Source organism: Dunckerocampus dactyliophorus, unplaced genomic scaffold (genome assembly GCF_027744805.1).
Source record: "Dunckerocampus dactyliophorus isolate RoL2022-P2 unplaced genomic scaffold, RoL_Ddac_1.1 HiC_scaffold_23, whole genome shotgun sequence".
NCBI classification, from domain to species: domain Eukaryota; kingdom Metazoa; phylum Chordata; class Actinopteri; order Syngnathiformes; family Syngnathidae; genus Dunckerocampus; species Dunckerocampus dactyliophorus.
In genome coordinates, this window is record NW_026559859.1 from 1 (window position 1) to 20,357 (window position 20,357).

The 20,357-nt window shown below is 51.0% G+C and overlaps 48 non-coding genes across 48 annotated transcripts; all 48 read right to left on the reverse strand.

Moving 5' to 3' along the window:
* Nucleotides 1-334: 334 nt before the first annotated feature.
* On the reverse strand, nucleotides 335-454 carry LOC129175217 (5S ribosomal RNA). Its single transcript, XR_008568184.1, has one exon. It is a non-coding gene; the product is annotated as a 5S ribosomal RNA (ribosomal RNA).
* A 300-nt stretch (nucleotides 455-754) lies between these two features.
* Nucleotides 755-873, reverse strand: LOC129175610 (5S ribosomal RNA). The gene has a single exon (XR_008568559.1). It is a non-coding gene; the product is annotated as a 5S ribosomal RNA (ribosomal RNA).
* Nucleotides 874-1,173: 300 nt separating this feature from the next.
* LOC129175782 (5S ribosomal RNA) lies at nucleotides 1,174-1,292 on the reverse strand. The gene has a single exon (XR_008568728.1). It is a non-coding gene; the product is annotated as a 5S ribosomal RNA (ribosomal RNA).
* A 300-nt stretch (nucleotides 1,293-1,592) lies between these two features.
* On the reverse strand, nucleotides 1,593-1,711 carry LOC129175611 (5S ribosomal RNA). Its single transcript, XR_008568560.1, has one exon. It is a non-coding gene; the product is annotated as a 5S ribosomal RNA (ribosomal RNA).
* A 300-nt stretch (nucleotides 1,712-2,011) lies between these two features.
* On the reverse strand, nucleotides 2,012-2,130 carry LOC129175612 (5S ribosomal RNA). Its single transcript, XR_008568561.1, has one exon. It is a non-coding gene; the product is annotated as a 5S ribosomal RNA (ribosomal RNA).
* Nucleotides 2,131-2,430: 300 nt separating this feature from the next.
* LOC129174810 (5S ribosomal RNA) lies at nucleotides 2,431-2,549 on the reverse strand. The gene has a single exon (XR_008567786.1). It is a non-coding gene; the product is annotated as a 5S ribosomal RNA (ribosomal RNA).
* A 300-nt stretch (nucleotides 2,550-2,849) lies between these two features.
* Nucleotides 2,850-2,968, reverse strand: LOC129175613 (5S ribosomal RNA). The gene has a single exon (XR_008568562.1). It is a non-coding gene; the product is annotated as a 5S ribosomal RNA (ribosomal RNA).
* Nucleotides 2,969-3,268: 300 nt separating this feature from the next.
* Nucleotides 3,269-3,387, reverse strand: LOC129175614 (5S ribosomal RNA). Its single transcript, XR_008568563.1, has one exon. It is a non-coding gene; the product is annotated as a 5S ribosomal RNA (ribosomal RNA).
* Nucleotides 3,388-3,687: 300 nt separating this feature from the next.
* Nucleotides 3,688-3,806, reverse strand: LOC129174926 (5S ribosomal RNA). The gene has a single exon (XR_008567898.1). It is a non-coding gene; the product is annotated as a 5S ribosomal RNA (ribosomal RNA).
* A 300-nt stretch (nucleotides 3,807-4,106) lies between these two features.
* LOC129175615 (5S ribosomal RNA) lies at nucleotides 4,107-4,225 on the reverse strand. The gene has a single exon (XR_008568564.1). It is a non-coding gene; the product is annotated as a 5S ribosomal RNA (ribosomal RNA).
* Nucleotides 4,226-4,525: 300 nt separating this feature from the next.
* On the reverse strand, nucleotides 4,526-4,644 carry LOC129175616 (5S ribosomal RNA). The gene has a single exon (XR_008568565.1). It is a non-coding gene; the product is annotated as a 5S ribosomal RNA (ribosomal RNA).
* A 300-nt stretch (nucleotides 4,645-4,944) lies between these two features.
* On the reverse strand, nucleotides 4,945-5,063 carry LOC129175041 (5S ribosomal RNA). Its single transcript, XR_008568011.1, has one exon. It is a non-coding gene; the product is annotated as a 5S ribosomal RNA (ribosomal RNA).
* A 300-nt stretch (nucleotides 5,064-5,363) lies between these two features.
* Nucleotides 5,364-5,482, reverse strand: LOC129175617 (5S ribosomal RNA). The gene has a single exon (XR_008568566.1). It is a non-coding gene; the product is annotated as a 5S ribosomal RNA (ribosomal RNA).
* A 300-nt stretch (nucleotides 5,483-5,782) lies between these two features.
* LOC129175619 (5S ribosomal RNA) lies at nucleotides 5,783-5,901 on the reverse strand. The gene has a single exon (XR_008568568.1). It is a non-coding gene; the product is annotated as a 5S ribosomal RNA (ribosomal RNA).
* Nucleotides 5,902-6,201: 300 nt separating this feature from the next.
* Nucleotides 6,202-6,320, reverse strand: LOC129175154 (5S ribosomal RNA). Its single transcript, XR_008568124.1, has one exon. It is a non-coding gene; the product is annotated as a 5S ribosomal RNA (ribosomal RNA).
* Nucleotides 6,321-6,620: 300 nt separating this feature from the next.
* LOC129175620 (5S ribosomal RNA) lies at nucleotides 6,621-6,739 on the reverse strand. Its single transcript, XR_008568569.1, has one exon. It is a non-coding gene; the product is annotated as a 5S ribosomal RNA (ribosomal RNA).
* Nucleotides 6,740-7,039: 300 nt separating this feature from the next.
* Nucleotides 7,040-7,158, reverse strand: LOC129175621 (5S ribosomal RNA). The gene has a single exon (XR_008568570.1). It is a non-coding gene; the product is annotated as a 5S ribosomal RNA (ribosomal RNA).
* A 300-nt stretch (nucleotides 7,159-7,458) lies between these two features.
* LOC129175270 (5S ribosomal RNA) lies at nucleotides 7,459-7,577 on the reverse strand. Its single transcript, XR_008568235.1, has one exon. It is a non-coding gene; the product is annotated as a 5S ribosomal RNA (ribosomal RNA).
* Nucleotides 7,578-7,877: 300 nt separating this feature from the next.
* On the reverse strand, nucleotides 7,878-7,996 carry LOC129175622 (5S ribosomal RNA). Its single transcript, XR_008568571.1, has one exon. It is a non-coding gene; the product is annotated as a 5S ribosomal RNA (ribosomal RNA).
* Nucleotides 7,997-8,296: 300 nt separating this feature from the next.
* On the reverse strand, nucleotides 8,297-8,415 carry LOC129175623 (5S ribosomal RNA). Its single transcript, XR_008568572.1, has one exon. It is a non-coding gene; the product is annotated as a 5S ribosomal RNA (ribosomal RNA).
* Nucleotides 8,416-8,715: 300 nt separating this feature from the next.
* Nucleotides 8,716-8,834, reverse strand: LOC129175624 (5S ribosomal RNA). Its single transcript, XR_008568573.1, has one exon. It is a non-coding gene; the product is annotated as a 5S ribosomal RNA (ribosomal RNA).
* Nucleotides 8,835-9,134: 300 nt separating this feature from the next.
* LOC129175385 (5S ribosomal RNA) lies at nucleotides 9,135-9,253 on the reverse strand. Its single transcript, XR_008568345.1, has one exon. It is a non-coding gene; the product is annotated as a 5S ribosomal RNA (ribosomal RNA).
* Nucleotides 9,254-9,553: 300 nt separating this feature from the next.
* On the reverse strand, nucleotides 9,554-9,672 carry LOC129175625 (5S ribosomal RNA). Its single transcript, XR_008568574.1, has one exon. It is a non-coding gene; the product is annotated as a 5S ribosomal RNA (ribosomal RNA).
* Nucleotides 9,673-9,972: 300 nt separating this feature from the next.
* LOC129175626 (5S ribosomal RNA) lies at nucleotides 9,973-10,091 on the reverse strand. Its single transcript, XR_008568575.1, has one exon. It is a non-coding gene; the product is annotated as a 5S ribosomal RNA (ribosomal RNA).
* A 300-nt stretch (nucleotides 10,092-10,391) lies between these two features.
* LOC129175402 (5S ribosomal RNA) lies at nucleotides 10,392-10,510 on the reverse strand. The gene has a single exon (XR_008568356.1). It is a non-coding gene; the product is annotated as a 5S ribosomal RNA (ribosomal RNA).
* Nucleotides 10,511-10,810: 300 nt separating this feature from the next.
* LOC129175627 (5S ribosomal RNA) lies at nucleotides 10,811-10,929 on the reverse strand. The gene has a single exon (XR_008568576.1). It is a non-coding gene; the product is annotated as a 5S ribosomal RNA (ribosomal RNA).
* A 300-nt stretch (nucleotides 10,930-11,229) lies between these two features.
* Nucleotides 11,230-11,348, reverse strand: LOC129175628 (5S ribosomal RNA). The gene has a single exon (XR_008568577.1). It is a non-coding gene; the product is annotated as a 5S ribosomal RNA (ribosomal RNA).
* Nucleotides 11,349-11,648: 300 nt separating this feature from the next.
* LOC129175413 (5S ribosomal RNA) lies at nucleotides 11,649-11,767 on the reverse strand. The gene has a single exon (XR_008568367.1). It is a non-coding gene; the product is annotated as a 5S ribosomal RNA (ribosomal RNA).
* A 300-nt stretch (nucleotides 11,768-12,067) lies between these two features.
* On the reverse strand, nucleotides 12,068-12,186 carry LOC129175630 (5S ribosomal RNA). The gene has a single exon (XR_008568579.1). It is a non-coding gene; the product is annotated as a 5S ribosomal RNA (ribosomal RNA).
* A 300-nt stretch (nucleotides 12,187-12,486) lies between these two features.
* On the reverse strand, nucleotides 12,487-12,606 carry LOC129175219 (5S ribosomal RNA). The gene has a single exon (XR_008568186.1). It is a non-coding gene; the product is annotated as a 5S ribosomal RNA (ribosomal RNA).
* A 300-nt stretch (nucleotides 12,607-12,906) lies between these two features.
* LOC129175424 (5S ribosomal RNA) lies at nucleotides 12,907-13,025 on the reverse strand. Its single transcript, XR_008568378.1, has one exon. It is a non-coding gene; the product is annotated as a 5S ribosomal RNA (ribosomal RNA).
* A 300-nt stretch (nucleotides 13,026-13,325) lies between these two features.
* Nucleotides 13,326-13,444, reverse strand: LOC129175435 (5S ribosomal RNA). Its single transcript, XR_008568389.1, has one exon. It is a non-coding gene; the product is annotated as a 5S ribosomal RNA (ribosomal RNA).
* Nucleotides 13,445-13,744: 300 nt separating this feature from the next.
* LOC129175631 (5S ribosomal RNA) lies at nucleotides 13,745-13,863 on the reverse strand. The gene has a single exon (XR_008568580.1). It is a non-coding gene; the product is annotated as a 5S ribosomal RNA (ribosomal RNA).
* A 300-nt stretch (nucleotides 13,864-14,163) lies between these two features.
* Nucleotides 14,164-14,282, reverse strand: LOC129175632 (5S ribosomal RNA). The gene has a single exon (XR_008568581.1). It is a non-coding gene; the product is annotated as a 5S ribosomal RNA (ribosomal RNA).
* Nucleotides 14,283-14,582: 300 nt separating this feature from the next.
* On the reverse strand, nucleotides 14,583-14,701 carry LOC129175447 (5S ribosomal RNA). The gene has a single exon (XR_008568401.1). It is a non-coding gene; the product is annotated as a 5S ribosomal RNA (ribosomal RNA).
* A 300-nt stretch (nucleotides 14,702-15,001) lies between these two features.
* LOC129175633 (5S ribosomal RNA) lies at nucleotides 15,002-15,120 on the reverse strand. Its single transcript, XR_008568582.1, has one exon. It is a non-coding gene; the product is annotated as a 5S ribosomal RNA (ribosomal RNA).
* Nucleotides 15,121-15,420: 300 nt separating this feature from the next.
* Nucleotides 15,421-15,539, reverse strand: LOC129175634 (5S ribosomal RNA). The gene has a single exon (XR_008568583.1). It is a non-coding gene; the product is annotated as a 5S ribosomal RNA (ribosomal RNA).
* A 300-nt stretch (nucleotides 15,540-15,839) lies between these two features.
* On the reverse strand, nucleotides 15,840-15,958 carry LOC129175635 (5S ribosomal RNA). The gene has a single exon (XR_008568584.1). It is a non-coding gene; the product is annotated as a 5S ribosomal RNA (ribosomal RNA).
* Nucleotides 15,959-16,258: 300 nt separating this feature from the next.
* On the reverse strand, nucleotides 16,259-16,377 carry LOC129175459 (5S ribosomal RNA). The gene has a single exon (XR_008568412.1). It is a non-coding gene; the product is annotated as a 5S ribosomal RNA (ribosomal RNA).
* Nucleotides 16,378-16,677: 300 nt separating this feature from the next.
* LOC129175636 (5S ribosomal RNA) lies at nucleotides 16,678-16,796 on the reverse strand. The gene has a single exon (XR_008568585.1). It is a non-coding gene; the product is annotated as a 5S ribosomal RNA (ribosomal RNA).
* Nucleotides 16,797-17,096: 300 nt separating this feature from the next.
* On the reverse strand, nucleotides 17,097-17,215 carry LOC129175637 (5S ribosomal RNA). Its single transcript, XR_008568586.1, has one exon. It is a non-coding gene; the product is annotated as a 5S ribosomal RNA (ribosomal RNA).
* A 300-nt stretch (nucleotides 17,216-17,515) lies between these two features.
* On the reverse strand, nucleotides 17,516-17,634 carry LOC129175470 (5S ribosomal RNA). The gene has a single exon (XR_008568423.1). It is a non-coding gene; the product is annotated as a 5S ribosomal RNA (ribosomal RNA).
* A 300-nt stretch (nucleotides 17,635-17,934) lies between these two features.
* LOC129175638 (5S ribosomal RNA) lies at nucleotides 17,935-18,053 on the reverse strand. The gene has a single exon (XR_008568587.1). It is a non-coding gene; the product is annotated as a 5S ribosomal RNA (ribosomal RNA).
* Nucleotides 18,054-18,353: 300 nt separating this feature from the next.
* LOC129175639 (5S ribosomal RNA) lies at nucleotides 18,354-18,472 on the reverse strand. The gene has a single exon (XR_008568588.1). It is a non-coding gene; the product is annotated as a 5S ribosomal RNA (ribosomal RNA).
* A 300-nt stretch (nucleotides 18,473-18,772) lies between these two features.
* On the reverse strand, nucleotides 18,773-18,891 carry LOC129175482 (5S ribosomal RNA). Its single transcript, XR_008568434.1, has one exon. It is a non-coding gene; the product is annotated as a 5S ribosomal RNA (ribosomal RNA).
* Nucleotides 18,892-19,191: 300 nt separating this feature from the next.
* On the reverse strand, nucleotides 19,192-19,310 carry LOC129175641 (5S ribosomal RNA). The gene has a single exon (XR_008568590.1). It is a non-coding gene; the product is annotated as a 5S ribosomal RNA (ribosomal RNA).
* A 300-nt stretch (nucleotides 19,311-19,610) lies between these two features.
* LOC129175220 (5S ribosomal RNA) lies at nucleotides 19,611-19,730 on the reverse strand. Its single transcript, XR_008568187.1, has one exon. It is a non-coding gene; the product is annotated as a 5S ribosomal RNA (ribosomal RNA).
* Nucleotides 19,731-20,030: 300 nt separating this feature from the next.
* LOC129175493 (5S ribosomal RNA) lies at nucleotides 20,031-20,149 on the reverse strand. The gene has a single exon (XR_008568445.1). It is a non-coding gene; the product is annotated as a 5S ribosomal RNA (ribosomal RNA).
* Between the last annotated feature and the right edge of the window lie 208 nt (nucleotides 20,150-20,357).

A 20,357-nucleotide genomic window follows, 5' to 3' on the forward strand; every position in this document is an offset into this window, starting at 1 on the left:
GATCGGGCGTTCTCAGGGTAGTATGGCCGTAAGCCGGAAAGCTCTCTGAAAACTTTCCTTTTAAAGACGACACTGGTCAAACTGCGCTTCTGCAAACGGTCTCGGATGTGTGTGCACACTTTGCTGCTCGTATGGTTTTTCTGGCTGTTTTGTGCCACCGGTCGCAGCCACAGCCAGCCTGTAAGCCTGTTTGAACTTCACAGCAGAGAGAAAAACACTGTAGATGGATGTTCCTCACATGAGGGCAAAATAAATACTCTTCCTCCATTCAAAGTGATGGCGTTTTCCAAGAAGTGGGAAACAGCGCCCTCTGCTGAAAGCCAAGAGCCTAAAAAGCTTACAGCACCTGGTATTCCCAGGCGGTCTCCCATTCCAAGTACTCACCAGGCCCGCCCCTGCTTAGCTTCCGAGATCGGACGAGATCGGGCGTTCTCAGGGTAGTATGGCCGTAAGCCGGAAAGCTCTCTGAAAACTTTCCTTTTAAAGACGACACTGGTCAAACTGCGCTTCTGCAAACGGTCTCGGATGTGTGTGCACACTTTGCTGCTCGTATGGTTTTTCTGGCTGTTTTGTGCCACCGGTCGCAGCCACAGCCAGCCTGTAAGCCTGTTTGAACTTCACAGCAGAGAGAAAAACACTGTAGATGGATGTTCCTCACATGAGGGCAAAATAAATACTCTTCCTCCATTCAAAGTGATGGCGTTTTCCAAGAAGTGGGAAACAGCGCCCTCTGCTGAAAGCCAAGAGCCTAAAAAGCTTACAGCACCTGGTATTCCCAGGCGGTCTCCCATCCAAGTACTCACCAGGCCCGCCCCTGCTTAGCTTCCGAGATCGGACGAGATCGGGCGTTCTCAGGGTAGTATGGCCGTAAGCCGGAAAGCTCTCTGAAAACTTTCCTTTTAAAGACGACACTGGTCAAACTGCGCTTCTGCAAACGGTCTCGGATGTGTGTGCACACTTTGCTGCTCGTATGGTTTTTCTGGCTGTTTTGTGCCACCGGTCGCAGCCACAGCCAGCCTGTAAGCCTGTTTGAACTTCACAGCAGAGAGAAAAACACTGTAGATGGATGTTCCTCACATGAGGGCAAAATAAATACTCTTCCTCCATTCAAAGTGATGGCGTTTTCCAAGAAGTGGGAAACAGCGCCCTCTGCTGAAAGCCAAGAGCCTAAAAAGCTTACAGCACCTGGTATTCCCAGGCGGTCTCCCATCCAAGTACTAACCAGGCCCGCCCCTGCTTAGCTTCCGAGATCGGACGAGATCGGGCGTTCTCAGGGTAGTATGGCCGTAAGCCGGAAAGCTCTCTGAAAACTTTCCTTTTAAAGACGACACTGGTCAAACTGCGCTTCTGCAAACGGTCTCGGATGTGTGTGCACACTTTGCTGCTCGTATGGTTTTTCTGGCTGTTTTGTGCCACCGGTCGCAGCCACAGCCAGCCTGTAAGCCTGTTTGAACTTCACAGCAGAGAGAAAAACACTGTAGATGGATGTTCCTCACATGAGGGCAAAATAAATACTCTTCCTCCATTCAAAGTGATGGCGTTTTCCAAGAAGTGGGAAACAGCGCCCTCTGCTGAAAGCCAAGAGCCTAAAAAGCTTACAGCACCTGGTATTCCCAGGCGGTCTCCCATCCAAGTACTCACCAGGCCCGCCCCTGCTTAGCTTCCGAGATCGGACGAGATCGGGCGTTCTCAGGGTAGTATGGCCGTAAGCCGGAAAGCTCTCTGAAAACTTTCCTTTTAAAGACGACACTGGTCAAACTGCGCTTCTGCAAACGGTCTCGGATGTGTGTGCACACTTTGCTGCTCGTATGGTTTTTCTGGCTGTTTTGTGCCACCGGTCGCAGCCACAGCCAGCCTGTAAGCCTGTTTGAACTTCACAGCAGAGAGAAAAACACTGTAGATTGATGTTCCTCACATGAGGGCAAAATAAATACTCTTCCTCCATTCAAAGTGATGGCGTTTTCCAAGAAGTGGGAAACAGCGCCCTCTGCTGAAAGCCAAGAGCCTAAAAAGCTTACAGCACCTGGTATTCCCAGGCGGTCTCCCATCCAAGTACTCACCAGGCCCGCCCCTGCTTAGCTTCCGAGATCGGACGAGATCGGGCGTTCTCAGGGTAGTATGGCCGTAAGCCGGAAAGCTCTCTGAAAACTTTCCTTTTAAAGACGACACTGGTCAAACTGCGCTTCTGCAAACGGTCTCGGATGTGTGTGCACACTTTGCTGCTCGTATGGTTTTTCTGGCTGTTTTGTGCCACCGGTCGCAGCCACAGCCAGCCTGTAAGCCTGTTTGAACTTCACAGCAGAGAGAAAAACACTGTAGATGGATGTTCCTCACATGAGGGCAAAATAAATACTCTTCCTCCATTCAAAGTGATGGCGTTTTCCAAGAAGTGGGAAACAGCGCCCTCTGCTGAAAGCCAAGAGCCTAAAAAGCTTACAGCACCTGGTATTCCCAGGCGGTCTCCCATCCAAGTACTAACCAGGCCCGCCCCTGCTTAGCTTCCGAGATCGGACGAGATCGGGCGTTCTCAGGGTAGTATGGCCGTAAGCCGGAAAGCTCTCTGAAAACTTTCCTTTTAAAGACGACACTGGTCAAACTGCGCTTCTGCAAACGGTCTCGGATGTGTGTGCACACTTTGCTGCTCGTATGGTTTTTCTGGCTGTTTTGTGCCACCGGTCGCAGCCACAGCCAGCCTGTAAGCCTGTTTGAACTTCACAGCAGAGAGAAAAACACTGTAGATGGATGTTCCTCACATGAGGGCAAAATAAATACTCTTCCTCCATTCAAAGTGATGGCGTTTTCCAAGAAGTGGGAAACAGCGCCCTCTGCTGAAAGCCAAGAGCCTAAAAAGCTTACAGCACCTGGTATTCCCAGGCGGTCTCCCATCCAAGTACTCACCAGGCCCGCCCCTGCTTAGCTTCCGAGATCGGACGAGATCGGGCGTTCTCAGGGTAGTATGGCCGTAAGCCGGAAAGCTCTCTGAAAACTTTCCTTTTAAAGACGACACTGGTCAAACTGCGCTTCTGCAAACGGTCTCGGATGTGTGTGCACACTTTGCTGCTCGTATGGTTTTTCTGGCTGTTTTGTGCCACCGGTCGCAGCCACAGCCAGCCTGTAAGCCTGTTTGAACTTCACAGCAGAGAGAAAAACACTGTAGATGGATGTTCCTCACATGAGGGCAAAATAAATACTCTTCCTCCATTCAAAGTGATGGCGTTTTCCAAGAAGTGGGAAACAGCGCCCTCTGCTGAAAGCCAAGAGCCTAAAAAGCTTACAGCACCTGGTATTCCCAGGCGGTCTCCCATCCAAGTACTCACCAGGCCCGCCCCTGCTTAGCTTCCGAGATCGGACGAGATCGGGCGTTCTCAGGGTAGTATGGCCGTAAGCCGGAAAGCTCTCTGAAAACTTTCCTTTTAAAGACGACACTGGTCAAACTGCGCTTCTGCAAACGGTCTCGGATGTGTGTGCACACTTTGCTGCTCGTATGGTTTTTCTGGCTGTTTTGTGCCACCGGTCGCAGCCACAGCCAGCCTGTAAGCCTGTTTGAACTTCACAGCAGAGAGAAAAACACTGTAGATGGATGTTCCTCACATGAGGGCAAAATAAATACTCTTCCTCCATTCAAAGTGATGGCGTTTTCCAAGAAGTGGGAAACAGCGCCCTCTGCTGAAAGCCAAGAGCCTAAAAAGCTTACAGCACCTGGTATTCCCAGGCGGTCTCCCATCCAAGTACTAACCAGGCCCGCCCCTGCTTAGCTTCCGAGATCGGACGAGATCGGGCGTTCTCAGGGTAGTATGGCCGTAAGCCGGAAAGCTCTCTGAAAACTTTCCTTTTAAAGACGACACTGGTCAAACTGCGCTTCTGCAAACGGTCTCGGATGTGTGTGCACACTTTGCTGCTCGTATGGTTTTTCTGGCTGTTTTGTGCCACCGGTCGCAGCCACAGCCAGCCTGTAAGCCTGTTTGAACTTCACAGCAGAGAGAAAAACACTGTAGATGGATGTTCCTCACATGAGGGCAAAATAAATACTCTTCCTCCATTCAAAGTGATGGCGTTTTCCAAGAAGTGGGAAACAGCGCCCTCTGCTGAAAGCCAAGAGCCTAAAAAGCTTACAGCACCTGGTATTCCCAGGCGGTCTCCCATCCAAGTACTCACCAGGCCCGCCCCTGCTTAGCTTCCGAGATCGGACGAGATCGGGCGTTCTCAGGGTAGTATGGCCGTAAGCCGGAAAGCTCTCTGAAAACTTTCCTTTTAAAGACGACACTGGTCAAACTGCGCTTCTGCAAACGGTCTCGGATGTGTGTGCACACTTTGCTGCTCGTATGGTTTTTCTGGCTGTTTTGTGCCACCGGTCGCAGCCACAGCCAGCCTGTAAGCCTGTTTGAACTTCACAGCAGAGAGAAAAACACTGTAGATTGATGTTCCTCACATGAGGGCAAAATAAATACTCTTCCTCCATTCAAAGTGATGGCGTTTTCCAAGAAGTGGGAAACAGCGCCCTCTGCTGAAAGCCAAGAGCCTAAAAAGCTTACAGCACCTGGTATTCCCAGGCGGTCTCCCATCCAAGTACTCACCAGGCCCGCCCCTGCTTAGCTTCCGAGATCGGACGAGATCGGGCGTTCTCAGGGTAGTATGGCCGTAAGCCGGAAAGCTCTCTGAAAACTTTCCTTTTAAAGACGACACTGGTCAAACTGCGCTTCTGCAAACGGTCTCGGATGTGTGTGCACACTTTGCTGCTCGTATGGTTTTTCTGGCTGTTTTGTGCCACCGGTCGCAGCCACAGCCAGCCTGTAAGCCTGTTTGAACTTCACAGCAGAGAGAAAAACACTGTAGATGGATGTTCCTCACATGAGGGCAAAATAAATACTCTTCCTCCATTCAAAGTGATGGCGTTTTCCAAGAAGTGGGAAACAGCGCCCTCTGCTGAAAGCCAAGAGCCTAAAAAGCTTACAGCACCTGGTATTCCCAGGCGGTCTCCCATCCAAGTACTAACCAGGCCCGCCCCTGCTTAGCTTCCGAGATCGGACGAGATCGGGCGTTCTCAGGGTAGTATGGCCGTAAGCCGGAAAGCTCTCTGAAAACTTTCCTTTTAAAGACGACACTGGTCAAACTGCGCTTCTGCAAACGGTCTCGGATGTGTGTGCACACTTTGCTGCTCGTATGGTTTTTCTGGCTGTTTTGTGCCACCGGTCGCAGCCACAGCCAGCCTGTAAGCCTGTTTGAACTTCACAGCAGAGAGAAAAACACTGTAGATGGATGTTCCTCACATGAGGGCAAAATAAATACTCTTCCTCCATTCAAAGTGATGGCGTTTTCCAAGAAGTGGGAAACAGCGCCCTCTGCTGAAAGCCAAGAGCCTAAAAAGCTTACAGCACCTGGTATTCCCAGGCGGTCTCCCATCCAAGTACTCACCAGGCCCGCCCCTGCTTAGCTTCCGAGATCGGACGAGATCGGGCGTTCTCAGGGTAGTATGGCCGTAAGCCGGAAAGCTCTCTGAAAACTTTCCTTTTAAAGACGACACTGGTCAAACTGCGCTTCTGCAAACGGTCTCGGATGTGTGTGCACACTTTGCTGCTCGTATGGTTTTTCTGGCTGTTTTGTGCCACCGGTCGCAGCCACAGCCAGCCTGTAAGCCTGTTTGAACTTCACAGCAGAGAGAAAAACACTGTAGATGGATGTTCCTCACATGAGGGCAAAATAAATACTCTTCCTCCATTCAAAGTGATGGCGTTTTCCAAGAAGTGGGAAACAGCGCCCTCTGCTGAAAGCCAAGAGCCTAAAAAGCTTACAGCACCTGGTATTCCCAGGCGGTCTCCCATCCAAGTACTCACCAGGCCCGCCCCTGCTTAGCTTCCGAGATCGGACGAGATCGGGCGTTCTCAGGGTAGTATGGCCGTAAGCCGGAAAGCTCTCTGAAAACTTTCCTTTTAAAGACGACACTGGTCAAACTGCGCTTCTGCAAACGGTCTCGGATGTGTGTGCACACTTTGCTGCTCGTATGGTTTTTCTGGCTGTTTTGTGCCACCGGTCGCAGCCACAGCCAGCCTGTAAGCCTGTTTGAACTTCACAGCAGAGAGAAAAACACTGTAGATGGATGTTCCTCACATGAGGGCAAAATAAATACTCTTCCTCCATTCAAAGTGATGGCGTTTTCCAAGAAGTGGGAAACAGCGCCCTCTGCTGAAAGCCAAGAGCCTAAAAAGCTTACAGCACCTGGTATTCCCAGGCGGTCTCCCATCCAAGTACTAACCAGGCCCGCCCCTGCTTAGCTTCCGAGATCGGACGAGATCGGGCGTTCTCAGGGTAGTATGGCCGTAAGCCGGAAAGCTCTCTGAAAACTTTCCTTTTAAAGACGACACTGGTCAAACTGCGCTTCTGCAAACGGTCTCGGATGTGTGTGCACACTTTGCTGCTCGTATGGTTTTTCTGGCTGTTTTGTGCCACCGGTCGCAGCCACAGCCAGCCTGTAAGCCTGTTTGAACTTCACAGCAGAGAGAAAAACACTGTAGATGGATGTTCCTCACATGAGGGCAAAATAAATACTCTTCCTCCATTCAAAGTGATGGCGTTTTCCAAGAAGTGGGAAACAGCGCCCTCTGCTGAAAGCCAAGAGCCTAAAAAGCTTACAGCACCTGGTATTCCCAGGCGGTCTCCCATCCAAGTACTCACCAGGCCCGCCCCTGCTTAGCTTCCGAGATCGGACGAGATCGGGCGTTCTCAGGGTAGTATGGCCGTAAGCCGGAAAGCTCTCTGAAAACTTTCCTTTTAAAGACGACACTGGTCAAACTGCGCTTCTGCAAACGGTCTCGGATGTGTGTGCACACTTTGCTGCTCGTATGGTTTTTCTGGCTGTTTTGTGCCACCGGTCGCAGCCACAGCCAGCCTGTAAGCCTGTTTGAACTTCACAGCAGAGAGAAAAACACTGTAGATTGATGTTCCTCACATGAGGGCAAAATAAATACTCTTCCTCCATTCAAAGTGATGGCGTTTTCCAAGAAGTGGGAAACAGCGCCCTCTGCTGAAAGCCAAGAGCCTAAAAAGCTTACAGCACCTGGTATTCCCAGGCGGTCTCCCATCCAAGTACTCACCAGGCCCGCCCCTGCTTAGCTTCCGAGATCGGACGAGATCGGGCGTTCTCAGGGTAGTATGGCCGTAAGCCGGAAAGCTCTCTGAAAACTTTCCTTTTAAAGACGACACTGGTCAAACTGCGCTTCTGCAAACGGTCTCGGATGTGTGTGCACACTTTGCTGCTCGTATGGTTTTTCTGGCTGTTTTGTGCCACCGGTCGCAGCCACAGCCAGCCTGTAAGCCTGTTTGAACTTCACAGCAGAGAGAAAAACACTGTAGATGGATGTTCCTCACATGAGGGCAAAATAAATACTCTTCCTCCATTCAAAGTGATGGCGTTTTCCAAGAAGTGGGAAACAGCGCCCTCTGCTGAAAGCCAAGAGCCTAAAAAGCTTACAGCACCTGGTATTCCCAGGCGGTCTCCCATCCAAGTACTAACCAGGCCCGCCCCTGCTTAGCTTCCGAGATCGGACGAGATCGGGCGTTCTCAGGGTAGTATGGCCGTAAGCCGGAAAGCTCTCTGAAAACTTTCCTTTTAAAGACGACACTGGTCAAACTGCGCTTCTGCAAACGGTCTCGGATGTGTGTGCACACTTTGCTGCTCGTATGGTTTTTCTGGCTGTTTTGTGCCACCGGTCGCAGCCACAGCCAGCCTGTAAGCCTGTTTGAACTTCACAGCAGAGAGAAAAACACTGTAGATGGATGTTCCTCACATGAGGGCAAAATAAATACTCTTCCTCCATTCAAAGTGATGGCGTTTTCCAAGAAGTGGGAAACAGCGCCCTCTGCTGAAAGCCAAGAGCCTAAAAAGCTTACAGCACCTGGTATTCCCAGGCGGTCTCCCATCCAAGTACTCACCAGGCCCGCCCCTGCTTAGCTTCCGAGATCGGACGAGATCGGGCGTTCTCAGGGTAGTATGGCCGTAAGCCGGAAAGCTCTCTGAAAACTTTCCTTTTAAAGACGACACTGGTCAAACTGCGCTTCTGCAAACGGTCTCGGATGTGTGTGCACACTTTGCTGCTCGTATGGTTTTTCTGGCTGTTTTGTGCCACCGGTCGCAGCCACAGCCAGCCTGTAAGCCTGTTTGAACTTCACAGCAGAGAGAAAAACACTGTAGATGGATGTTCCTCACATGAGGGCAAAATAAATACTCTTCCTCCATTCAAAGTGATGGCGTTTTCCAAGAAGTGGGAAACAGCGCCCTCTGCTGAAAGCCAAGAGCCTAAAAAGCTTACAGCACCTGGTATTCCCAGGCGGTCTCCCATCCAAGTACTCACCAGGCCCGCCCCTGCTTAGCTTCCGAGATCGGACGAGATCGGGCGTTCTCAGGGTAGTATGGCCGTAAGCCGGAAAGCTCTCTGAAAACTTTCCTTTTAAAGACGACACTGGTCAAACTGCGCTTCTGCAAACGGTCTCGGATGTGTGTGCACACTTTGCTGCTCGTATGGTTTTTCTGGCTGTTTTGTGCCACCGGTCGCAGCCACAGCCAGCCTGTAAGCCTGTTTGAACTTCACAGCAGAGAGAAAAACACTGTAGATGGATGTTCCTCACATGAGGGCAAAATAAATACTCTTCCTCCATTCAAAGTGATGGCGTTTTCCAAGAAGTGGGAAACAGCGCCCTCTGCTGAAAGCCAAGAGCCTAAAAAGCTTACAGCACCTGGTATTCCCAGGCGGTCTCCCATCCAAGTACTCACCAGGCCCGCCCCTGCTTAGCTTCCGAGATCGGACGAGATCGGGCGTTCTCAGGGTAGTATGGCCGTAAGCCGGAAAGCTCTCTGAAAACTTTCCTTTTAAAGACGACACTGGTCAAACTGCGCTTCTGCAAACGGTCTCGGATGTGTGTGCACACTTTGCTGCTCGTATGGTTTTTCTGGCTGTTTTGTGCCACCGGTCGCAGCCACAGCCAGCCTGTAAGCCTGTTTGAACTTCACAGCAGAGAGAAAAACACTGTAGATGGATGTTCCTCACATGAGGGCAAAATAAATACTCTTCCTCCATTCAAAGTGATGGCGTTTTCCAAGAAGTGGGAAACAGCGCCCTCTGCTGAAAGCCAAGAGCCTAAAAAGCTTACAGCACCTGGTATTCCCAGGCGGTCTCCCATCCAAGTACTAACCAGGCCCGCCCCTGCTTAGCTTCCGAGATCGGACGAGATCGGGCGTTCTCAGGGTAGTATGGCCGTAAGCCGGAAAGCTCTCTGAAAACTTTCCTTTTAAAGACGACACTGGTCAAACTGCGCTTCTGCAAACGGTCTCGGATGTGTGTGCACACTTTGCTGCTCGTATGGTTTTTCTGGCTGTTTTGTGCCACCGGTCGCAGCCACAGCCAGCCTGTAAGCCTGTTTGAACTTCACAGCAGAGAGAAAAACACTGTAGATGGATGTTCCTCACATGAGGGCAAAATAAATACTCTTCCTCCATTCAAAGTGATGGCGTTTTCCAAGAAGTGGGAAACAGCGCCCTCTGCTGAAAGCCAAGAGCCTAAAAAGCTTACAGCACCTGGTATTCCCAGGCGGTCTCCCATCCAAGTACTCACCAGGCCCGCCCCTGCTTAGCTTCCGAGATCGGACGAGATCGGGCGTTCTCAGGGTAGTATGGCCGTAAGCCGGAAAGCTCTCTGAAAACTTTCCTTTTAAAGACGACACTGGTCAAACTGCGCTTCTGCAAACGGTCTCGGATGTGTGTGCACACTTTGCTGCTCGTATGGTTTTTCTGGCTGTTTTGTGCCACCGGTCGCAGCCACAGCCAGCCTGTAAGCCTGTTTGAACTTCACAGCAGAGAGAAAAACACTGTAGATTGATGTTCCTCACATGAGGGCAAAATAAATACTCTTCCTCCATTCAAAGTGATGGCGTTTTCCAAGAAGTGGGAAACAGCGCCCTCTGCTGAAAGCCAAGAGCCTAAAAAGCTTACAGCACCTGGTATTCCCAGGCGGTCTCCCATCCAAGTACTCACCAGGCCCGCCCCTGCTTAGCTTCCGAGATCGGACGAGATCGGGCGTTCTCAGGGTAGTATGGCCGTAAGCCGGAAAGCTCTCTGAAAACTTTCCTTTTAAAGACGACACTGGTCAAACTGCGCTTCTGCAAACGGTCTCGGATGTGTGTGCACACTTTGCTGCTCGTATGGTTTTTCTGGCTGTTTTGTGCCACCGGTCGCAGCCACAGCCAGCCTGTAAGCCTGTTTGAACTTCACAGCAGAGAGAAAAACACTGTAGATGGATGTTCCTCACATGAGGGCAAAATAAATACTCTTCCTCCATTCAAAGTGATGGCGTTTTCCAAGAAGTGGGAAACAGCGCCCTCTGCTGAAAGCCAAGAGCCTAAAAAGCTTACAGCACCTGGTATTCCCAGGCGGTCTCCCATCCAAGTACTAACCAGGCCCGCCCCTGCTTAGCTTCCGAGATCGGACGAGATCGGGCGTTCTCAGGGTAGTATGGCCGTAAGCCGGAAAGCTCTCTGAAAACTTTCCTTTTAAAGACGACACTGGTCAAACTGCGCTTCTGCAAACGGTCTCGGATGTGTGTGCACACTTTGCTGCTCGTATGGTTTTTCTGGCTGTTTTGTGCCACCGGTCGCAGCCACAGCCAGCCTGTAAGCCTGTTTGAACTTCACAGCAGAGAGAAAAACACTGTAGATGGATGTTCCTCACATGAGGGCAAAATAAATACTCTTCCTCCATTCAAAGTGATGGCGTTTTCCAAGAAGTGGGAAACAGCGCCCTCTGCTGAAAGCCAAGAGCCTAAAAAGCTTACAGCACCTGGTATTCCCAGGCGGTCTCCCATCCAAGTACTCACCAGGCCCGCCCCTGCTTAGCTTCCGAGATCGGACGAGATCGGGCGTTCTCAGGGTAGTATGGCCGTAAGCCGGAAAGCTCTCTGAAAACTTTCCTTTTAAAGACGACACTGGTCAAACTGCGCTTCTGCAAACGGTCTCGGATGTGTGTGCACACTTTGCTGCTCGTATGGTTTTTCTGGCTGTTTTGTGCCACCGGTCGCAGCCACAGCCAGCCTGTAAGCCTGTTTGAACTTCACAGCAGAGAGAAAAACACTGTAGATGGATGTTCCTCACATGAGGGCAAAATAAATACTCTTCCTCCATTCAAAGTGATGGCGTTTTCCAAGAAGTGGGAAACAGCGCCCTCTGCTGAAAGCCAAGAGCCTAAAAAGCTTACAGCACCTGGTATTCCCAGGCGGTCTCCCATCCAAGTACTCACCAGGCCCGCCCCTGCTTAGCTTCCGAGATCGGACGAGATCGGGCGTTCTCAGGGTAGTATGGCCGTAAGCCGGAAAGCTCTCTGAAAACTTTCCTTTTAAAGACGACACTGGTCAAACTGCGCTTCTGCAAACGGTCTCGGATGTGTGTGCACACTTTGCTGCTCGTATGGTTTTTCTGGCTGTTTTGTGCCACCGGTCGCAGCCACAGCCAGCCTGTAAGCCTGTTTGAACTTCACAGCAGAGAGAAAAACACTGTAGATGGATGTTCCTCACATGAGGGCAAAATAAATACTCTTCCTCCATTCAAAGTGATGGCGTTTTCCAAGAAGTGGGAAACAGCGCCCTCTGCTGAAAGCCAAGAGCCTAAAAAGCTTACAGCACCTGGTATTCCCAGGCGGTCTCCCATCCAAGTACTAACCAGGCCCGCCCCTGCTTAGCTTCCGAGATCGGACGAGATCGGGCGTTCTCAGGGTAGTATGGCCGTAAGCCGGAAAGCTCTCTGAAAACTTTCCTTTTAAAGACGACACTGGTCAAACTGCGCTTCTGCAAACGGTCTCGGATGTGTGTGCACACTTTGCTGCTCGTATGGTTTTTCTGGCTGTTTTGTGCCACCGGTCGCAGCCACAGCCAGCCTGTAAGCCTGTTTGAACTTCACAGCAGAGAGAAAAACACTGTAGATGGATGTTCCTCACATGAGGGCAAAATAAATACTCTTCCTCCATTCAAAGTGATGGCGTTTTCCAAGAAGTGGGAAACAGCGCCCTCTGCTGAAAGCCAAGAGCCTAAAAAGCTTACAGCACCTGGTATTCCCAGGCGGTCTCCCATCCAAGTACTCACCAGGCCCGCCCCTGCTTAGCTTCCGAGATCGGACGAGATCGGGCGTTCTCAGGGTAGTATGGCCGTAAGCCGGAAAGCTCTCTGAAAACTTTCCTTTTAAAGACGACACTGGTCAAACTGCGCTTCTGCAAACGGTCTCGGATGTGTGTGCACACTTTGCTGCTCGTATGGTTTTTCTGGCTGTTTTGTGCCACCGGTCGCAGCCACAGCCAGCCTGTAAGCCTGTTTGAACTTCACAGCAGAGAGAAAAACACTGTAGATGGATGTTCCTCACATGAGGGCAAAATAAATACTCTTCCTCCATTCAAAGTGATGGCGTTTTCCAAGAAGTGGGAAACAGCGCCCTCTGCTGAAAGCCAAGAGCCTAAAAAGCTTACAGCACCTGGTATTCCCAGGCGGTCTCCCATTCCAAGTACTCACCAGGCCCGCCCCTGCTTAGCTTCCGAGATCGGACGAGATCGGGCGTTCTCAGGGTAGTATGGCCGTAAGCCGGAAAGCTCTCTGAAAACTTTCCTTTTAAAGACGACACTGGTCAAACTGCGCTTCTGCGAACGGTCTCGGATGTGTGTGCACACTTTGCTGCTCGTATGGTTTTTCTGGCTGTTTTGTGCCACCGGTCGCAGCCACAGCCAGCCTGTAAGCCTGTTTGAACTTCACAGCAGAGAGAAAAACACTGTAGATGGATGTTCCTCACATGAGGGCAAAATAAATACTCTTCCTCCATTCAAAGTGATGGCGTTTTCCAAGAAGTGGGAAACAGCGCCCTCTGCTGAAAGCCAAGAGCCTAAAAAGCTTACAGCACCTGGTATTCCCAGGCGGTCTCCCATCCAAGTACTAACCAGGCCCGCCCCTGCTTAGCTTCCGAGATCGGACGAGATCGGGCGTTCTCAGGGTAGTATGGCCGTAAGCCGGAAAGCTCTCTGAAAACTTTCCTTTTAAAGACGACACTGGTCAAACTGCGCTTCTGCAAACGGTCTCGGATGTGTGTGCACACTTTGCTGCTCGTATGGTTTTTCTGGCTGTTTTGTGCCACCGGTCGCAGCCACAGCCAGCCTGTAAGCCTGTTTGAACTTCACAGCAGAGAGAAAAACACTGTAGATGGATGTTCCTCCCATGAGGGCAAAATAAATACTCTTCCTCCATTCAAAGTGATGGCGTTTTCAGAGAGGTGGGAAACAGCGCCCTCTGCTGAAAGCCAAGAGCCTAAAAAGCTTACAGCACCTGGTATTCCCAGGCGGTCTCCCATCCAAGTACTAACCAGGCCCGCCCCTGCTTAGCTTCCGAGATCGGACGAGATCGGGCGTTCTCAGGGTAGTATGGCCGTAAGCCGGAAAGCTCTCTGAAAACTTTCCTTTTAAAGACGACACTGGTCAAACTGCGCTTCTGCAAACGGTCTCGGATGTGTGTGCACACTTTGCTGCTCGTATGGTTTTTCTGGCTGTTTTGTGCCACCGGTCGCAGCCACAGCCAGCCTGTAAGCCTGTTTGAACTTCACAGCAGAGAGAAAAACACTGTAGATGGATGTTCCTCACATGAGGGCAAAATAAATACTCTTCCTCCATTCAAAGTGATGGCGTTTTCCAAGAAGTGGGAAACAGCGCCCTCTGCTGAAAGCCAAGAGCCTAAAAAGCTTACAGCACCTGGTATTCCCAGGCGGTCTCCCATCCAAGTACTCACCAGGCCCGCCCCTGCTTAGCTTCCGAGATCGGACGAGATCGGGCGTTCTCAGGGTAGTATGGCCGTAAGCCGGAAAGCTCTCTGAAAACTTTCCTTTTAAAGACGACACTGGTCAAACTGCGCTTCTGCAAACGGTCTCGGATGTGTGTGCACACTTTGCTGCTCGTATGGTTTTTCTGGCTGTTTTGTGCCACCGGTCGCAGCCACAGCCAGCCTGTAAGCCTGTTTGAACTTCACAGCAGAGAGAAAAACACTGTAGATTGATGTTCCTCACATGAGGGCAAAATAAATACTCTTCCTCCATTCAAAGTGATGGCGTTTTCCAAGAAGTGGGAAACAGCGCCCTCTGCTGAAAGCCAAGAGCCTAAAAAGCTTACAGCACCTGGTATTCCCAGGCGGTCTCCCATCCAAGTACTCACCAGGCCCGCCCCTGCTTAGCTTCCGAGATCGGACGAGATCGGGCGTTCTCAGGGTAGTATGGCCGTAAGCCGGAAAGCTCTCTGAAAACTTTCCTTTTAAAGACGACACTGGTCAAACTGCGCTTCTGCAAACGGTCTCGGATGTGTGTGCACACTTTGCTGCTCGTATGGTTTTTCTGGCTGTTTTGTGCCACCGGTCGCAGCCACAGCCAGCCTGTAAGCCTGTTTGAACTTCACAGCAGAGAGAAAAACACTGTAGATGGATGTTCCTCACATGAGGGCAAAATAAATACTCTTCCTCCATTCAAAGTGATGGCGTTTTCCAAGAAGTGGGAAACAGCGCCCTCTGCTGAAAGCCAAGAGCCTAAAAAGCTTACAGCACCTGGTATTCCCAGGCGGTCTCCCATCCAAGTACTAACCAGGCCCGCCCCTGCTTAGCTTCCGAGATCGGACGAGATCGGGCGTTCTCAGGGTAGTATGGCCGTAAGCCGGAAAGCTCTCTGAAAACTTTCCTTTTAAAGACGACACTGGTCAAACTGCGCTTCTGCAAACGGTCTCGGATGTGTGTGCACACTTTGCTGCTCGTATGGTTTTTCTGGCTGTTTTGTGCCACCGGTCGCAGCCACAGCCAGCCTGTAAGCCTGTTTGAACTTCACAGCAGAGAGAAAAACACTGTAGATGGATGTTCCTCACATGAGGGCAAAATAAATACTCTTCCTCCATTCAAAGTGATGGCGTTTTCCAAGAAGTGGGAAACAGCGCCCTCTGCTGAAAGCCAAGAGCCTAAAAAGCTTACAGCACCTGGTATTCCCAGGCGGTCTCCCATCCAAGTACTCACCAGGCCCGCCCCTGCTTAGCTTCCGAGATCGGACGAGATCGGGCGTTCTCAGGGTAGTATGGCCGTAAGCCGGAAAGCTCTCTGAAAACTTTCCTTTTAAAGACGACACTGGTCAAACTGCGCTTCTGCAAACGGTCTCGGATGTGTGTGCACACTTTGCTGCTCGTATGGTTTTTCTGGCTGTTTTGTGCCACCGGTCGCAGCCACAGCCAGCCTGTAAGCCTGTTTGAACTTCACAGCAGAGAGAAAAACACTGTAGATGGATGTTCCTCACATGAGGGCAAAATAAATACTCTTCCTCCATTCAAAGTGATGGCGTTTTCCAAGAAGTGGGAAACAGCGCCCTCTGCTGAAAGCCAAGAGCCTAAAAAGCTTACAGCACCTGGTATTCCCAGGCGGTCTCCCATCCAAGTACTCACCAGGCCCGCCCCTGCTTAGCTTCCGAGATCGGACGAGATCGGGCGTTCTCAGGGTAGTATGGCCGTAAGCCGGAAAGCTCTCTGAAAACTTTCCTTTTAAAGACGACACTGGTCAAACTGCGCTTCTGCAAACGGTCTCGGATGTGTGTGCACACTTTGCTGCTCGTATGGTTTTTCTGGCTGTTTTGTGCCACCGGTCGCAGCCACAGCCAGCCTGTAAGCCTGTTTGAACTTCACAGCAGAGAGAAAAACACTGTAGATGGATGTTCCTCACATGAGGGCAAAATAAATACTCTTCCTCCATTCAAAGTGATGGCGTTTTCCAAGAAGTGGGAAACAGCGCCCTCTGCTGAAAGCCAAGAGCCTAAAAAGCTTACAGCACCTGGTATTCCCAGGCGGTCTCCCATCCAAGTACTCACCAGGCCCGCCCCTGCTTAGCTTCCGAGATCGGACGAGATCGGGCGTTCTCAGGGTAGTATGGCCGTAAGCCGGAAAGCTCTCTGAAAACTTTCCTTTTAAAGACGACACTGGTCAAACTGCGCTTCTGCAAACGGTCTCGGATGTGTGTGCACACTTTGCTGCTCGTATGGTTTTTCTGGCTGTTTTGTGCCACCGGTCGCAGCCACAGCCAGCCTGTAAGCCTGTTTGAACTTCACAGCAGAGAGAAAAACACTGTAGATGGATGTTCCTCACATGAGGGCAAAATAAATACTCTTCCTCCATTCAAAGTGATGGCGTTTTCCAAGAAGTGGGAAACAGCGCCCTCTGCTGAAAGCCAAGAGCCTAAAAAGCTTACAGCACCTGGTATTCCCAGGCGGTCTCCCATCCAAGTACTAACCAGGCCCGCCCCTGCTTAGCTTCCGAGATCGGACGAGATCGGGCGTTCTCAGGGTAGTATGGCCGTAAGCCGGAAAGCTCTCTGAAAACTTTCCTTTTAAAGACGACACTGGTCAAACTGCGCTTCTGCAAACGGTCTCGGATGTGTGTGCACACTTTGCTGCTCGTATGGTTTTTCTGGCTGTTTTGTGCCACCGGTCGCAGCCACAGCCAGCCTGTAAGCCTGTTTGAACTTCACAGCAGAGAGAAAAACACTGTAGATGGATGTTCCTCACATGAGGGCAAAATAAATACTCTTCCTCCATTCAAAGTGATGGCGTTTTCCAAGAAGTGGGAAACAGCGCCCTCTGCTGAAAGCCAAGAGCCTAAAAAGCTTACAGCACCTGGTATTCCCAGGCGGTCTCCCATCCAAGTACTCACCAGGCCCGCCCCTGCTTAGCTTCCGAGATCGGACGAGATCGGGCGTTCTCAGGGTAGTATGGCCGTAAGCCGGAAAGCTCTCTGAAAACTTTCCTTTTAAAGACGACACTGGTCAAACTGCGCTTCTGCAAACGGTCTCGGATGTGTGTGCACACTTTGCTGCTCGTATGGTTTTTCTGGCTGTTTTGTGCCACCGGTCGCAGCCACAGCCAGCCTGTAAGCCTGTTTGAACTTCACAGCAGAGAGAAAAACACTGTAGATTGATGTTCCTCACATGAGGGCAAAATAAATACTCTTCCTCCATTCAAAGTGATGGCGTTTTCCAAGAAGTGGGAAACAGCGCCCTCTGCTGAAAGCCAAGAGCCTAAAAAGCTTACAGCACCTGGTATTCCCAGGCGGTCTCCCATCCAAGTACTCACCAGGCCCGCCCCTGCTTAGCTTCCGAGATCGGACGAGATCGGGCGTTCTCAGGGTAGTATGGCCGTAAGCCGGAAAGCTCTCTGAAAACTTTCCTTTTAAAGACGACACTGGTCAAACTGCGCTTCTGCAAACGGTCTCGGATGTGTGTGCACACTTTGCTGCTCGTATGGTTTTTCTGGCTGTTTTGTGCCACCGGTCGCAGCCACAGCCAGCCTGTAAGCCTGTTTGAACTTCACAGCAGAGAGAAAAACACTGTAGATGGATGTTCCTCACATGAGGGCAAAATAAATACTCTTCCTCCATTCAAAGTGATGGCGTTTTCCAAGAAGTGGGAAACAGCGCCCTCTGCTGAAAGCCAAGAGCCTAAAAAGCTTACAGCACCTGGTATTCCCAGGCGGTCTCCCATCCAAGTACTAACCAGGCCCGCCCCTGCTTAGCTTCCGAGATCGGACGAGATCGGGCGTTCTCAGGGTAGTATGGCCGTAAGCCGGAAAGCTCTCTGAAAACTTTCCTTTTAAAGACGACACTGGTCAAACTGCGCTTCTGCAAACGGTCTCGGATGTGTGTGCACACTTTGCTGCTCGTATGGTTTTTCTGGCTGTTTTGTGCCACCGGTCGCAGCCACAGCCAGCCTGTAAGCCTGTTTGAACTTCACAGCAGAGAGAAAAACACTGTAGATGGATGTTCCTCACATGAGGGCAAAATAAATACTCTTCCTCCATTCAAAGTGATGGCGTTTTCCAAGAAGTGGGAAACAGCGCCCTCTGCTGAAAGCCAAGAGCCTAAAAAGCTTACAGCACCTGGTATTCCCAGGCGGTCTCCCATCCAAGTACTCACCAGGCCCGCCCCTGCTTAGCTTCCGAGATCGGACGAGATCGGGCGTTCTCAGGGTAGTATGGCCGTAAGCCGGAAAGCTCTCTGAAAACTTTCCTTTTAAAGACGACACTGGTCAAACTGCGCTTCTGCAAACGGTCTCGGATGTGTGTGCACACTTTGCTGCTCGTATGGTTTTTCTGGCTGTTTTGTGCCACCGGTCGCAGCCACAGCCAGCCTGTAAGCCTGTTTGAACTTCACAGCAGAGAGAAAAACACTGTAGATGGATGTTCCTCACATGAGGGCAAAATAAATACTCTTCCTCCATTCAAAGTGATGGCGTTTTCCAAGAAGTGGGAAACAGCGCCCTCTGCTGAAAGCCAAGAGCCTAAAAAGCTTACAGCACCTGGTATTCCCAGGCGGTCTCCCATCCAAGTACTCACCAGGCCCGCCCCTGCTTAGCTTCCGAGATCGGACGAGATCGGGCGTTCTCAGGGTAGTATGGCCGTAAGCCGGAAAGCTCTCTGAAAACTTTCCTTTTAAAGACGACACTGGTCAAACTGCGCTTCTGCAAACGGTCTCGGATGTGTGTGCACACTTTGCTGCTCGTATGGTTTTTCTGGCTGTTTTGTGCCACCGGTCGCAGCCACAGCCAGCCTGTAAGCCTGTTTGAACTTCACAGCAGAGAGAAAAACACTGTAGATGGATGTTCCTCACATGAGGGCAAAATAAATACTCTTCCTCCATTCAAAGTGATGGCGTTTTCCAAGAAGTGGGAAACAGCGCCCTCTGCTGAAAGCCAAGAGCCTAAAAAGCTTACAGCACCTGGTATTCCCAGGCGGTCTCCCATCCAAGTACTAACCAGGCCCGCCCCTGCTTAGCTTCCGAGATCGGACGAGATCGGGCGTTCTCAGGGTAGTATGGCCGTAAGCCGGAAAGCTCTCTGAAAACTTTCCTTTTAAAGACGACACTGGTCAAACTGCGCTTCTGCAAACGGTCTCGGATGTGTGTGCACACTTTGCTGCTCGTATGGTTTTTCTGGCTGTTTTGTGCCACCGGTCGCAGCCACAGCCAGCCTGTAAGCCTGTTTGAACTTCACAGCAGAGAGAAAAACACTGTAGATGGATGTTCCTCACATGAGGGCAAAATAAATACTCTTCCTCCATTCAAAGTGATGGCGTTTTCCAAGAAGTGGGAAACAGCGCCCTCTGCTGAAAGCCAAGAGCCTAAAAAGCTTACAGCACCTGGTATTCCCAGGCGGTCTCCCATCCAAGTACTCACCAGGCCCGCCCCTGCTTAGCTTCCGAGATCGGACGAGATCGGGCGTTCTCAGGGTAGTATGGCCGTAAGCCGGAAAGCTCTCTGAAAACTTTCCTTTTAAAGACGACACTGGTCAAACTGCGCTTCTGCAAACGGTCTCGGATGTGTGTGCACACTTTGCTGCTCGTATGGTTTTTCTGGCTGTTTTGTGCCACCGGTCGCAGCCACAGCCAGCCTGTAAGCCTGTTTGAACTTCACAGCAGAGAGAAAAACACTGTAGATGGATGTTCCTCACATGAGGGCAAAATAAATACTCTTCCTCCATTCAAAGTGATGGCGTTTTCCAAGAAGTGGGAAACAGCGCCCTCTGCTGAAAGCCAAGAGCCTAAAAAGCTTACAGCACCTGGTATTCCCAGGCGGTCTCCCATTCCAAGTACTCACCAGGCCCGCCCCTGCTTAGCTTCCGAGATCGGACGAGATCGGGCGTTCTCAGGGTAGTATGGCCGTAAGCCGGAAAGCTCTCTGAAAACTTTCCTTTTAAAGACGACACTGGTCAAACTGCGCTTCTGCGAACGGTCTCGGATGTGTGTGCACACTTTGCTGCTCGTATGGTTTTTCTGGCTGTTTTGTGCCACCGGTCGCAGCCACAGCCAGCCTGTAAGCCTGTTTGAACTTCACAGCAGAGAGAAAAACACTGTAGATGGATGTTCCTCACATGAGGGCAAAATAAATACTCTTCCTCCATTCAAAGTGATGGCGTTTTCCAAGAAGTGGGAAACAGCGCCCTCTGCTGAAAGCCAAGAGCCTAAAAAGCTTACAGCACCTGGTATTCCCAGGCGGTCTCCCATCCAAGTACTAACCAGGCCCGCCCCTGCTTAGCTTCCGAGATCGGACGAGATCGGGCGTTCTCAGGGTAGTATGGCCGTAAGCCGGAAAGCTCTCTGAAAACTTTCCTTTTAAAGACGACACTGGTCAAACTGCGCTTCTGCAAACGGTCTCGGATGTGTGTGCACACTTTGCTGCTCGTATGGTTTTTCTGGCTGTTTTGTGCCACCGGTCGCAGCCACAGCCAGCCTGTAAGCCTGTTTGAACTTCACAGCAGAGAGAAAAACACTGTAGATGGATGTTCCTCACATGA